General features: G+C 44.7%; 1 protein-coding gene across 3 annotated transcripts in view; it reads left to right on the forward strand.

Moving 5' to 3' along the window:
• The window catches only part of Lrrc8c (leucine rich repeat containing 8 family, member C), a 93674-nt gene that overhangs the window by 10292 nt on the left and 70367 nt on the right, over positions 1–13015 (forward strand). The window lies entirely within an intron of this gene.

Below are 13015 nucleotides of genomic sequence, written 5' to 3' on the forward strand. Positions count from 1 at the left end.
AACAAACCTTTTTTTTGGGATCACCATGACTTCCTGGAACTCCCTTTGTAGACCTAGCTGGTCTTGAACACACAGCAATCCACCTGCCTTTGCCTCCCAGTGCTGGACTTAATGACATCTATCACGGAAACAATCAGAAATTATATTCTTTCCTAAAATTTTGAGATTCTGGGACTGGGAAAGATGAGTCAGTTGATAAATGCCTGCTGTTCGGGCATAAGAACCCAAATTCAGACCCACAATTCCCATGAAAAGGCCAGGCTGAGCAGTGCGCTTCCGTGACCCCTGTACTTGGAGATGCAGAGCAAAGCAGAGATCCCAGGAGCTTGCCCTGGTGCTCCTTGGCCAGCCAGCCTATCCAAGGTGATGCGCTCTCAGCTCAGTGAGAGACCCTGTCTCAGATAATAATGTGGAGAGAGACTGAAGAAGGCAGTGTTGATCTTTGGCCTCCAAACACATGTGCACCCACATAAACACATGGACATGCCCAACCAAACACAGGCACACACAGTTGGTATTCTGAAGATCGTGCAGTAGTGTTAGGGAGTTTATTGTAGGTCATGTCCCACTTATAAAAGTATAGCCCTAGAGCTTTTGTGGTGCTAAAGAGGGATTGTCATGCTAATGAAATTACCTTCCAAATGTGACATTTCATCACAGCATGTCACAAAGTAGCCTTGCTCAGTTACTATTAGGAAGCAGAGATGTGTAACAAACATTTGATATTGATATATTGCCAGGAGCAGCAAGGTGCGTCTCAGTGTACACAGTAATGAACTCCTACCTTTGTGAGTGACATAAACTTACATCTTATTTTCCGGGGAGACATCGATAGATCCGTAGTAGTGGACTTATCTACAAATAAGCTTTTATTTTATGACTTAGGATAAAGTTCGTGCAAGTGATCCATTACAAAAACTAGTTGTGCTTTTGTGAGTTTACTTTCAAACTGCTCAGCTATTCGGAGGATTCTTGCTGTGCTCCACTCAGCGTTCACGGGGGCGATGCTCACAGTTCTTCTTGTTGTTGTTTCTCACAGGATGTTGTCTTCCGTGGTGTTAGAATGCTGGAAGTTGTATGTGTTCCAGAATTCCAGAGTGTGCTTATGTTGAGTAGCTGTCTGAGGAATGTAGCCCTTCAACCCCTAAAGCTGGGCTTCTGACTTTTTTGGCATTATCTGGCAATGTACCAGTGAAGTAGAGATTGGGAGTATGATGTAAGCATCTGGCATAGCCAGCTATCATAGATGCTTATGGGAACTACTTCTGGCTTTTGTTTGATTTTGTTGTTTTGCTTATTAAAGGTACTCCACACTGAAATAACATGCTAAATTACGATTAGAAATCATTCTTTGAATGGGAGGGTGTGCTTTAGCAAATATCTTTCAGAAAATAAATTAGACAAGGAGGATCTGAGTGAAAAATGGGAAGGAAGAAGGGGTGGAGGGCTCCCTAAGAGAGGGAACTGCCCCGGCTTAGGTCAACGGAGGGCTATCCCCTGGAACCTCTGGGCACTTCCTGCCTTTGGAAGCTGCTAAGTCCTAAACCATATGCAGCAGTCCCAAGGTGGACTTGGAAAAGCAGAGGATCAAGTGGGAGACTTCCAGGGGCTGCACAGTGAAGGGAAAGACCCCACCCAGATCTGTGTACGAACTCCCTGCAAGTATTTGCCTGATCTCAGAAGTACTAAGGGACTTTGGTGGCTGAGCAGGTACCTGGCCCGAGTCCACACTTGAGCCACTGCCTCTGTGCGGTAGTACATCGAGTTCAAAGTTTGAATATGACCGCACCACTGAGCCGCTGCAACTAAAAGAACAGTAGTGATTGTCAGGATGTCCAGTGTCAGAATCAGTTATTGGGCGTGAAAATGCACAGGGAAATGTAAGGCATTGTAAGACAAGGAGTAAGCAGAAATTAACTTGAGATGAGCCAAATGTTGGAATTAGACAATAACAGGTTACAACTGCTGTTGCTAGCAGCCTGGAAGGGGTGGTGTAAAAGCTCCACACATGGGCACTCAGCAAAGAAATGGAAACTGTAAATAAACAACAAAATGTAAGTCTAGAATGAAATGCCCCACCGTGAACTTCAGAACTCACTGGAGAGAACACGTGGACACACACACAAACACACACACACAAACACACACATACATACACACACACCCACACACACCCTCATACACATACACACACACACAAAAACACACACACATACACACAAACACCCCCACACCCAACATACACATCCACATATACACCCACATACACAAACACATGCACACATCCTCATACTCACACATACACACAAAACATACACATACACACATACACACACACACAAACACCTACACACACCCACACATACATACCCACATATACACCCACATACACAAACACATACACACACAAACACACACATACACACACACACACATACTCACCCACATACACACACATCATACACACACCCACACACATACACACACCCTCATACACATACACACACACCCACAAAAACACACACCCACATGCACACAGACAGACACCCTCATACACACATTTTGTAAAGAGAAGCGAGGAAAAGGTCTGAAGAAACTGACACACAATGACACGTGTATCAATACTACAGCTCTCTTCCTCTGAGCAGCCTGGAGTAACTTATAAAAGCGGTTTGCTACTCTTAACCCAGAAAACTACACAAAATCATGCCAATCAAGAGGTCCAAGTTTTGTTTGTTTGGTTGGTTTGTTTTGTTTTTGAGACAGATTTTCTCTGTGTAACAGCTATGGCTGTCCTGGAACTCACTCTGTAAACCAGGCTGGCCTTGAACTCACAGAGATCCAACTGCCTCAGCCTTCCTCATGCTGGGATTAAAGGCATGCACCACCACTGTCTGGCAAGAGATCCAGATCTTTGTGTTTACTTTAATAGCCTTTGTGAAACTGCCCGGGCTGTCAAGGCATGCACATCCCCAGAGCCCAGAATCTGACACATGTTGCGTGAAAGGCGCAGCGTGCATCATTCTGGCGTGATGGTGGTGCAGTGGGAAGGGCGGGCAGAGGGTCTGTGGTGCTGAAATGCCGCTGCTGACTTGTCACTGATCACATCGCTGTGAGGAAAGCACCCAAGGTATGCCAGGGCAGGTTTTGAGCTTCTGGTCAGATGAGCCATCCATTCCTGAGCTCCCGGTGCACCAAGAAGATCCCCACAGCACATAGAGTCTACCACACAGAAGAAGGGCGCCCCAAAAAACTTACAGCATGGGAATAAATTCAGCACAAAATGAAAATAAAGTAATGAAAACAGAAAAGCAGTGTTCAAGAAGAATAGGAAAAAAGGAAAAACTGTCAGATGATGGCTATCAGACGCCCATACTAGATAAAAATAGAACATAAACGTACTGATCCCAAAGGCACATCACGCTGCAAGTGGGTCATGCACAGCAAAACCATCCCAAGATTGTCACCATGGTCTGGTGACTAGAGAGTAAATACAAAGAGAAACCGATAAAGGTGTGCAGAGAAAATGAAATACATCCAGCTGATGATGACAACAGTCAGAAGAAAGAGTATGTTTTCCCTCAGAAAAAGAAAAGTAGGCACTGGCAACAAGGCCCAGAGCTGAAGGTGCTTGATATGCAAGCCCAGTGACCTGAATGTCATACCTAGAACCCTCCACACTCCTGCCACTGCGGTTCACGAGAGCCCATACTCACAGGCACAACATGTAATTTTTTAAAGGATTGGCTTAGTGTGTGTGCATGTGCATGTGCACATGCGCATGCACATGTGTATGTTTTACCTACCTATGTGTCTGTGCACTGTGTACATGCAGTGATCATGAACATCAGAAGAGAGCATGGGATCCCCCGGCACTGGCATCATGGTTGTTAGCCATGTTGTGGATACAGGACCAGAACCTGGGTCCCTCAGAGGAACAGCCAGAGCCGTTAACTGCTGGGCCACCTCTCCAGTCCCAATAAAACATTTCAAACAAACAAACAAACAAACAAACAGGACAGGGAAACCTTGCTTGTTTGTTTGTTTGATCACAATAGAATTTAACCAAAAATTTAAGACTAGGATATTTAAAGGGGGCTGGGGAAATGGGCCAGGAGTTAACAGCACTTGAGGCTCTCCCAGAGAGCTCAAGTTTATTACCCAGTACCCACATCAGGGGCTGACAGCAATCATAACTCTAGCCCCTTCTGGCCTCTTTGAGTAGCAGCTACACACACACAAGCACACACACCACATACTACATACACACAGACAGACAGACACCACACATACACACAGACAGACAGACACACAGACACGCACACACAAATATTTAGAATTTTGGTTGCTGAGCCATCTCTCCAGTATGAACACTTAAATATTTGTAGAGACGTTTAGAAAAAGGCCAGTGTTTATGAGTCACATGAGTAACTTCTGTGTACCTTTAGAGTCAAAAACACATTCAAGAAAATGTTAAAATATCTCCAGCTGAACGCTTAAAACACATCAAAATTAATAGGAAAAGATGATTAAACATAGCTAAGATGAGGCATGGGTAGGCCAGTAGGTAAACGGTAAGAGAGAGGTAGATGGGTGGGTAAGGAAGCTTCACAGAGCTTGATGTGTTTATATTAGGAAAAATATACAGGGCTGGGGATGTATCTTAGTGGCAGAGGTCTTGCCTGTGATACACGAAGCTCTGGGTGTATTCTATCACTGCTAAAAAGCAACAACCAAAACCAAAATAAAATCAACAGCAGAAAACAACACAAAGAACTTCATGTCAGTCATCTCGTTTATATATTTATATATGAGAAAGTAAATTAAACCCCAGAACATAGAAGGAAATAACAAAAATGGTAACAAAGTCAGGGACTCGAAAAACAGATTGTAAATTAAGTTTAAAATTGAAAAATAAATGTATTTAATACTTTACTAAAAATGCTTTTAAGTTAAGTAGGTCAAATGTTTGCTCTTTGAATTAGTGCTGAGATACAAGTGGTCATGTTGATAGAACTGAACAAAAATAATTCTGATCAGTTCTTCCTTATCAGGAAAATTAAGTGAACTTCAAGGTTTTGTTAATGAAATTTGTTCTTTGGCAGGTTCATACATGGCCTAGTCCTTTCCCAGATTCATGACCACTTGTTCTGTTTTTGTGGCTTTTAGCTTAATCAGGGCCATCTGTGTGGCCATTGGGTTGGTTGGAGGCAGTCATGCCTTCTCTGTCCTTGGATCTAGCATATAGTTCAGCCTGACTGTTGATGGCCCCATTCTCATGCAGCTACAGTGGGTGAGCAGCTCTCTGCTGAGTTTCTGATTACAAATGGCTGTGTCTGGCCCAAAAGATGACACTGACAGCTGTCTTCTGGCTCTTGCAGTCTTCCTATGTCCTATTCCTTGGTGTCCCCTGTTTGAAGGGATGGTATGCACAACTTGTCTATCTCTGAGCATCCGTTCTCTCTGTTCTCTGCATTCGCCACTGTTTGGTGGGAAGAGTCCTCCCTGAAAATAAAAATGTGTCTTCGTTAGGGTTTCCATTGCTGTGAAGAGACACCGTAACTAGGGCAACTCTTATAAAGGACAACATTAAATGGAGCTGGCTTACAGGTTCAGAGGTTCAGTCCATTATCATGGTGGGAAGCACGGCAGCATCCAGGCAGGGATGGTGCTGGAGGAGCTGAGAAGTCTACATCTTGATCCAACTGCAGCCAGAAGAAACTGACTCTTCTGCACTGGGTGGAGCTTAAGAGGCCACCCCCATAGTGGTGCCCTTCCTCCAATAAGGCCACACCTCCTAATAGGGCCACTTCCCATGGCCCAAGCATATTCAAACCATCACAGTCCACTCCCTGACCCCCACGGGCTTGTTCAAACACATGAGCCTATAGAGGGACATACCCAAACATAGCATAATGAAAAATACATTTAGTCCAATTTCAAAGTCCCCACAGCCTATAACAATCTCAACAACGTTACAAGTCCAGACTTTGAAGTCTCTTCTGAGATTCATCCAATCACTTAACTGTAATTCCCCTATAAGATCAAAAAGCAGATCTCATACTTCCAATAACACAGGATATACATCACCATTCCAATGTGTCTCAGTGAGGAAATACTGGACCAAAGCAAGGCCAAAAATATCATCTAAGAAAACTCCAAACTCTGCATCTGCACGTCTAATGTCAAAGCGACCTTCAGATACCTAGCTCCTTTCATCTTTGTTGACTGTGGCACACTCCTTTCTCCTGGGCTGATTCCACGCCCTGTTAGTAGCTTTCCTCAGCAGGTATCCAACAGCACTGATATCTAGAACATTTTGGGGTCTCTAAGGCAACTTCAATGTTACAGCTTCTTGGTCCATACATGGGACCACACATGATCTTCTGGGCTCCTCCAAAGGGCATAGGTCAATTCTCCAGCTCTGCCCTCTGTAGCATTCTAGGCTCTGGTTGACTCCACTCCATTGCTGCTTCTGTTCTTGGTGATCATCCCATTGTACTGGCATCTCTAACACACCGGGGGTTTTCACAGCAACTAGGCTTCACCAATAGCCTTACATAGGCTCTCTTTATGGGACCAAGCCTTAAGTTCTTCTATGACCCTTCAGTCCTGGGCCATCAACTGCAACTAAGGCTGCACCTTCAGTGGAGATGCTGAGAGTTCTACATCTTGATCTGACTTCATCCAAGAGAAACTGACACTGGGCGGAGCTTCAAAGCCCACCTCCATAGTGATGCACTTACTCCAACAAGGCCACACCTACTCCAACAGGACCACACCTCCTGCCACTTCCCACCAGCCAAACCTATTCAAACCACCACAATGTACATTAGCATGTGTTTTGATGCTGTGTCAGAAGAGTTGGACTCTAGTATTCAGTTATCCCATGACTTCAGATCACACCAGCCACGGGGTTTTGGCCAGGTTTTTATAGTAGCAGATATGGATTCTTCCCTGTAGAGCAGGCTTCAGATCCAACCATGGCAGTAGTGTTATTACAAAAGTAGGCACATATTACTTGGAAGGTTGGTCTTGTAATTCAGAGTTCAAAACTGGATAAGCCACTTACTCTCCCGCAGAGCACCTTCTGGCACTATGAAAAGCCCAGCATGTAGCAAGTGCCAGCCTAAGAGCAAAAAAGCTTTCATATTTCAGTCACTGCTGCTTGCAAAGTTTTGCTAAAAATCTCTACATTTTAGGTGCAAGTTCTGACTAAAAATGGAGAAGGTAAAGGGATGGGGACTTGGAAGCCACCCTCATTGTACCTCGAGACACCCCAGTTGCATAGCAAGACCCTGTCTCACAAACCTGAGGCCAGAGGGTATAGAGCACTGGTCTCACATACACCCAGGGTTCCATCTCCAGCAACGTAGACGGAGAGGAGGGGTCTGAAAGATACCTGCAGATGTCTCGTTCCTCATCCTTAGCAAACGTGCACCCAACCACCAGTTCCTCCATCCAGTTTGCCTCTTACTGTAAATGGCACTGCTTTCCCTCAGTGTTGAGAAAGGGGAAGTTTTCAAATCCCATGCTCCAAATGTATAAAGTGCTTGTTGGCCACTGTCTGGGAAAGGTGATGTCAGGTTTCAGTTTCTCTCTGGAAGGAGGAGACAGCCAGTGAAAGGTGAAACCTCTCCTGAGCTGCTGTGCGTTTGGACCCTGAGGCTTCTGTTGTGAAATTCATCGGTCAGGGTCTGCTGGGAGGTACTGTTTCATTTCACGGTCAGCTGCACAAATTTTCTTTTACCCTTTGTCTTCTGGCCTGGTGAAATCACCTATCCCAAGTTTCCCAGTCTCTGCGAATGTCAATGTAGCTGATGTGTACAAAGTCGACGCTCTCCTTAAACATCAACTAGTACGGCCATGGAGCCTTCCCTTCTTGTGTTCCAGGCCAATGGGAAGATGTCGACCTAGTGAGTACCTCAGGAGTCCATTGTCAAAGTAGGCAGGACCCTGAATACAGCCTCTGGCTGACAGGCAGATGTCCCAGTGACCTCTGAGCAAGTTCCCAGCTGCAGCTTTAACTGTTCGACAGATGCAAATCCACACGGAAATGCACCGGGGCAAAACCCCAGCAGGCAAAACACCAAACTTTTCTGAATGTCATCAAAGGATAATTTTTCAAAAAATTGAATCATGACTTTTCTATAGAGTCAAACACACCAAAAATTTGCTAAGCTCATGAGTGTGAGGGAGCTAGCAGAATGGCCACGCTGTTTCTGGGAGTCTCAGGAGCTACTTTTTAAAGGAATGCTTAGGGTGGAGAGATGCCTCAGCTGTGACGAGCAATGGCTGCTCTTGAGAGGACCAGAGTTTGATTCCCAGCACCTACATGGTGGCTCCCAACCCTGTAACAGTTGCTCCAGGCGATCTGTCACTCTCAAGTCTCCCCTTTGAGGGTAGCTTACACATGTGACACACGTAAAATATAAACAAATCTTTTCTTTAAAAAATGTTACAATAACATTGCCCAGTTACATCTACAACTAAGGAAGGTGCAACTAGGGAAACAAATGCCATTATGTGTTTTCTTCTGGACACAAGTACAACTCTGGAGTTTAGCCAGAACTAATCTGAAAATCAAAATACTCCCTTAATCTCTGAGTGGGCCAGTTAAATCGCCCTTTGGTAGCTCAGACAAAGGACCTGTACTGTTAATTCTGGATCTCGGTGTTTTAGACAGTGCTTCCTCACCCGTCCGAAGCTTTATTTAGTTGTCTCTGTGATATAATAGACACGTAGGTAGTACTGGTCAAAATAAAAGACTGGTAATGGGTGTTCTCAAACCTAAAACGTGGGAGAGACATGTAAGGCTTGTCACCTCATTTCTAGACTTATATTACTCATGTAGCACAACCCTATTTGAATCTCACCCTGAGGAGAAGCCCCCCCAGCTCAGCCCAGTTCCCAAGCCTGCTCCCTGTTTAGATGGTAAGTCCTCTTAAGTCCCATATAGACAGGAGTCTTTCCAAATGGCCTTTACCCTTCCACAGTGCATGGCTCAAACTGTAGTGTCTCAGCCTCGGAGTCAATAACTGCAGCTGTGTTCCCCTTGGGGTGAGCCTGCCTGGGGCCCCTCAGAATCCAGAATAGGCCATGACAAAGCAGGGCTCATGTGGCCTGGATCCTCAGCCTGCTTATCCACTTCTGACATTGATCTTACATGTTTACATGTTTAAAAGGCAGTGTATAAAAACAGAGCATATAACCCGTCAAACCTGGCCACTGTACCAACCATCTCTGCCTTTATACGAAAAAGTTTCCATTCTCTGAAATTAAGAAAGTAAATGGACAACTTATTTTTTCAAAAATGTTGTAACTAATTTGCTATAAAGAGAAAGCTTTTTAGAATTCAAAGATTGGCTTGTTCATCTATACATACATACATACATACATACATCCACCCAAACACCTACCCACCCACTTAACCACCCTGCCATCCATCCATCCATCCATCCATCCATCTATCCATCTAATCATCTATCTATCTATCTATCTATCTATCTATCTATCTATCTATCTATCTATCTATCCATCCATCCATCCATCCATCCATCCATCTATCCATCTAATCATCTATCTATCTATCTATCTATCTATCTATCTATCTATCTATCTATCCATCCATCCATCCATCCATCCATCACTTTGGAGAACTGAACCACTGACTGAGCTATATCTCAACCCCAAAGACTTATTTTGGGCAAAAATATTTTATAGCAAAGACCATGGCAAAAGATCATTAGATTTGACATTGAAATAAAAGGAAAGATCACTAACTCGGTTGTCAGGGGACAGGTCTGGGTGGTAATTGCTTGCCCAGAATATGTCTTTTGTCTCTGATGCTCTCTAAGCATTTTTCCCAGGAAATATTTATTTCTTCTGGAAGGAGGTTGTAAGTAGCACCATGCACATAGGTTTGGGCAATGTAGTAGTATATTTATTTATTTATTATTATTATATGAGTCTTAAAGCAGAGCTTTATTCTGTAGCTCGATCACATTGACCTTGAACTTGCGTTGATCTTTGTATTAAACTTCTCCATTGCTGCGGTAAAAGTGACCAAAACCAATTTGGGAAGGAAAGGACTTAATGACAACTTAAAAGCATGGAGGGAAGCCAGGGCAGGCATTTAAGGCAGGAACCTGGAGTCAGAAACTGAAGCAGAGCCTGCAAGGTGTGCTGTATGCTGGCTTGCTTCCCTGGCTTGGTCAGCTACCCTTCTTATAGAACCCAGGACCATCTTCCCATGGCTGGCACCACCTATAGTGGTTGGGGCCCTCCCCCATCTATTATTAATCAAGAAAATGACCCACAGTCATGCCCGCAGTCCAGTCTGATGAAAGCAGTTCCTCAGTGGAAGTACCTTTTCCTTCAGGAAACTTTAGCTGTGTCAAGGTGACAGAAAATAAGACAGCCTTCTTGCCTCTGCCTCTGAGGTGCTGGGATCCCAGACATGTGCCACTGCCTTTAGTTTATGCAGTGCTGAAGATTGGACCTGCAGCCTAGTGCATGCTAAGCAGACATGCTCCCAACTGAGATACATCCCCAGCCCTGACTTCCTCTCCACTTTTGTTTCCCCAACATTTAATTTTTCTATGTATTTGTTTTCTAGTCATACTCAAATGCTTCATATTTCATTTTGTGCCATTGTAACAAAATACCAGAGTCTGGGAAACTTAGAGTGAACAAAAATTTCTTTGCTCACAGTGTGGATTGGGATGTCCAATATCAAGGGACCAGTATCTGGAGGCTTTCCTAGTACAAGTGTGTCTTAGTTTGGGTTTTACTACTGTGAACAGATACCATGACCAAGGCAAGTCTTTAAAGGACACCACTTAATTGGGGCTGGCTTACAGGTTCAGAAGTTCAGTCCAGGATCATCAAGGCGGGAACATGGCAGCATCCAGGCAGGCATGGTGCAGGAGAAGCTAAGAGTTCTACATCTTCATCTGAAGGCTGCTGGCAGAATACTGGCTTGTAGGCAGCTAGAATAAGGGTTTTAAAGCCACACCCACAGTGACACACCTCCTCCAAGTCCACACCTACTCCAACAGAGTCATACCCTCTAATAGTGCCACTCTCTGGGCCAAGCAAATACAAACCACTACAATGCATGTGTCACAACAGCCTCTCTCATGTATGACCCACAGTTTGGCATCATTGCTAGAGGGGGTAGGACTCCTCATATCTCATTACCTTCTGAGATTGCACCTAGGTCATCTTTATCCTGACACAGCTCAAAAGTGTGCGTGGGGAACGAGGAATCAAGAGTACTGACGAGGTATTTCCATGTGTAGTTCTGTTTATCGATGCAGTGGGTTTGGACCTTGGGCTTCTTGTCAAGTATTCTTCAAGTAACACCCTCATGCTTCCATCCAGTGATGCACCCCTCGTTAGATAAAAGATTCTCTATATTTCAGAAATCTGAGAGCAGAGCTAAAAGCATTCAGCTTATAGGACCAAATTTCATATACTATCTTATATTTTAACTCCTAGAAGCACTTAGACTCGTTCAGATGGCTCAGTGGGTAAAGGTGCTTGCTACCACGCCTCATGACTTGACTCTAAGCCTCAGAACCCACATGGTGGAAGTGGAAAATGGATGTTTGAAAATCGTACTCTGACCACAACATGTGCAGTGACATGAGACCGCCCTACCCCGTGTCAAGAAAACAAATGTAGTAAAAGCATGTGAACTTTATAGCCGTGTCTACATCCTTGATGTTTTCAATAGAATATTTCTTTTAAAGCCAAAAGTCACTGGGGGAAAAAATGACCATGAAAATCGGCCCTGTGGATCCACCCTTCATCCTTGGCCCCACAGCCACCACCACCCACACACACAGTTGTGGTGTAAACAACAAGGGCATTACTCTTCTTCCCTTATAATACTCTGGACACAGTCATAGGACATTTAGGGCTTGCCCTTGCCTATGCCGTGATGTTCTACCATAACTAACATGTATCCATAGCTTGACAAATTAAGAACAGTTATGCTTCAGTCCTTCTTAGATGGGGGAACAAAATACTCACATGAGGAAATTGGGAGACAAAGTGTGGAGCAGAGACTGTCCCATCTGGGGATCCTTCCCATGTACAGATACCAACCCAGACACTACTGTGGATGCCAAGAAGTGCTTGTTTACAGGATCCTGATATAGCTGTCTACTGAGAGGCTCTGCCAGAGCCTGACAAATATAAAGGCAGATGCTCGCAGCCTTTGGACTAAGCATGGGATCCCCAATGGTGGAGTTAGAGAAAGGACTGAAGGAGCTGAAGGGGTTTGCATCACATAGGAAGAACAACAATATCAACCAACTAGACGCCCTAGAGCTCCCAGGAACTAAACCACTAACCAAAGAGTACACACGGAGCATCCCTTGGATCCAGCTGCATATGTAGCAGAGGATGGCCTTGTTAGGCATTAATGGGAGGACAGGCCCTTGGTTTTGGGAATGCTTGGTGCCCCACTGTAGGGGAATGCCAGGGCAGGGAGGTGGTAGTGGGTGGGTGGGTAGGGGAACACCCTCATAGGAGCAGAGAGAGGGATGATGGGATAGGGGGTTTCTGAAGGGAAAACTGAGAAAGGGTATTATATAAACAAACAAATAAACAAAAGAACAGTTACTACAAGGTCTACAGTCCCAAGTAAGAAACAGGGAGGAGGATTTACAGAAGGCGAGTTCTTTCATTTTAAGCTGTTGAGCACGTCACTTCCATTGACATTTTATTAGCTGACATTGAGTCACATGACCATACCCACCTGCAGGGCACTGAATGCCAGCCTCCCTGAGCTGGAAGAAGGACAGCCAGAAGAAGGACAGCCAGACACCAAAACTTATCAGTGTAGTAAGAGAAGTGGCATCTACCATTCCCAAGGAAGCACTGGATTTAGCTCCTAGGACATGTGTCTTCAGGGGACATAGCAGCCATGTAAACCATAGTGGAATCCCTTAACTCAGTTTGATGACACCTGGTAGACCTCCGTAGGTGCGGCTGTGTTCTTAGA

Source organism: Mus musculus, chromosome 5 (assembly GCF_000001635.26).
Source record: "Mus musculus strain C57BL/6J chromosome 5, GRCm38.p6 C57BL/6J".
NCBI classification, from domain to species: domain Eukaryota; kingdom Metazoa; phylum Chordata; class Mammalia; order Rodentia; family Muridae; genus Mus; species Mus musculus.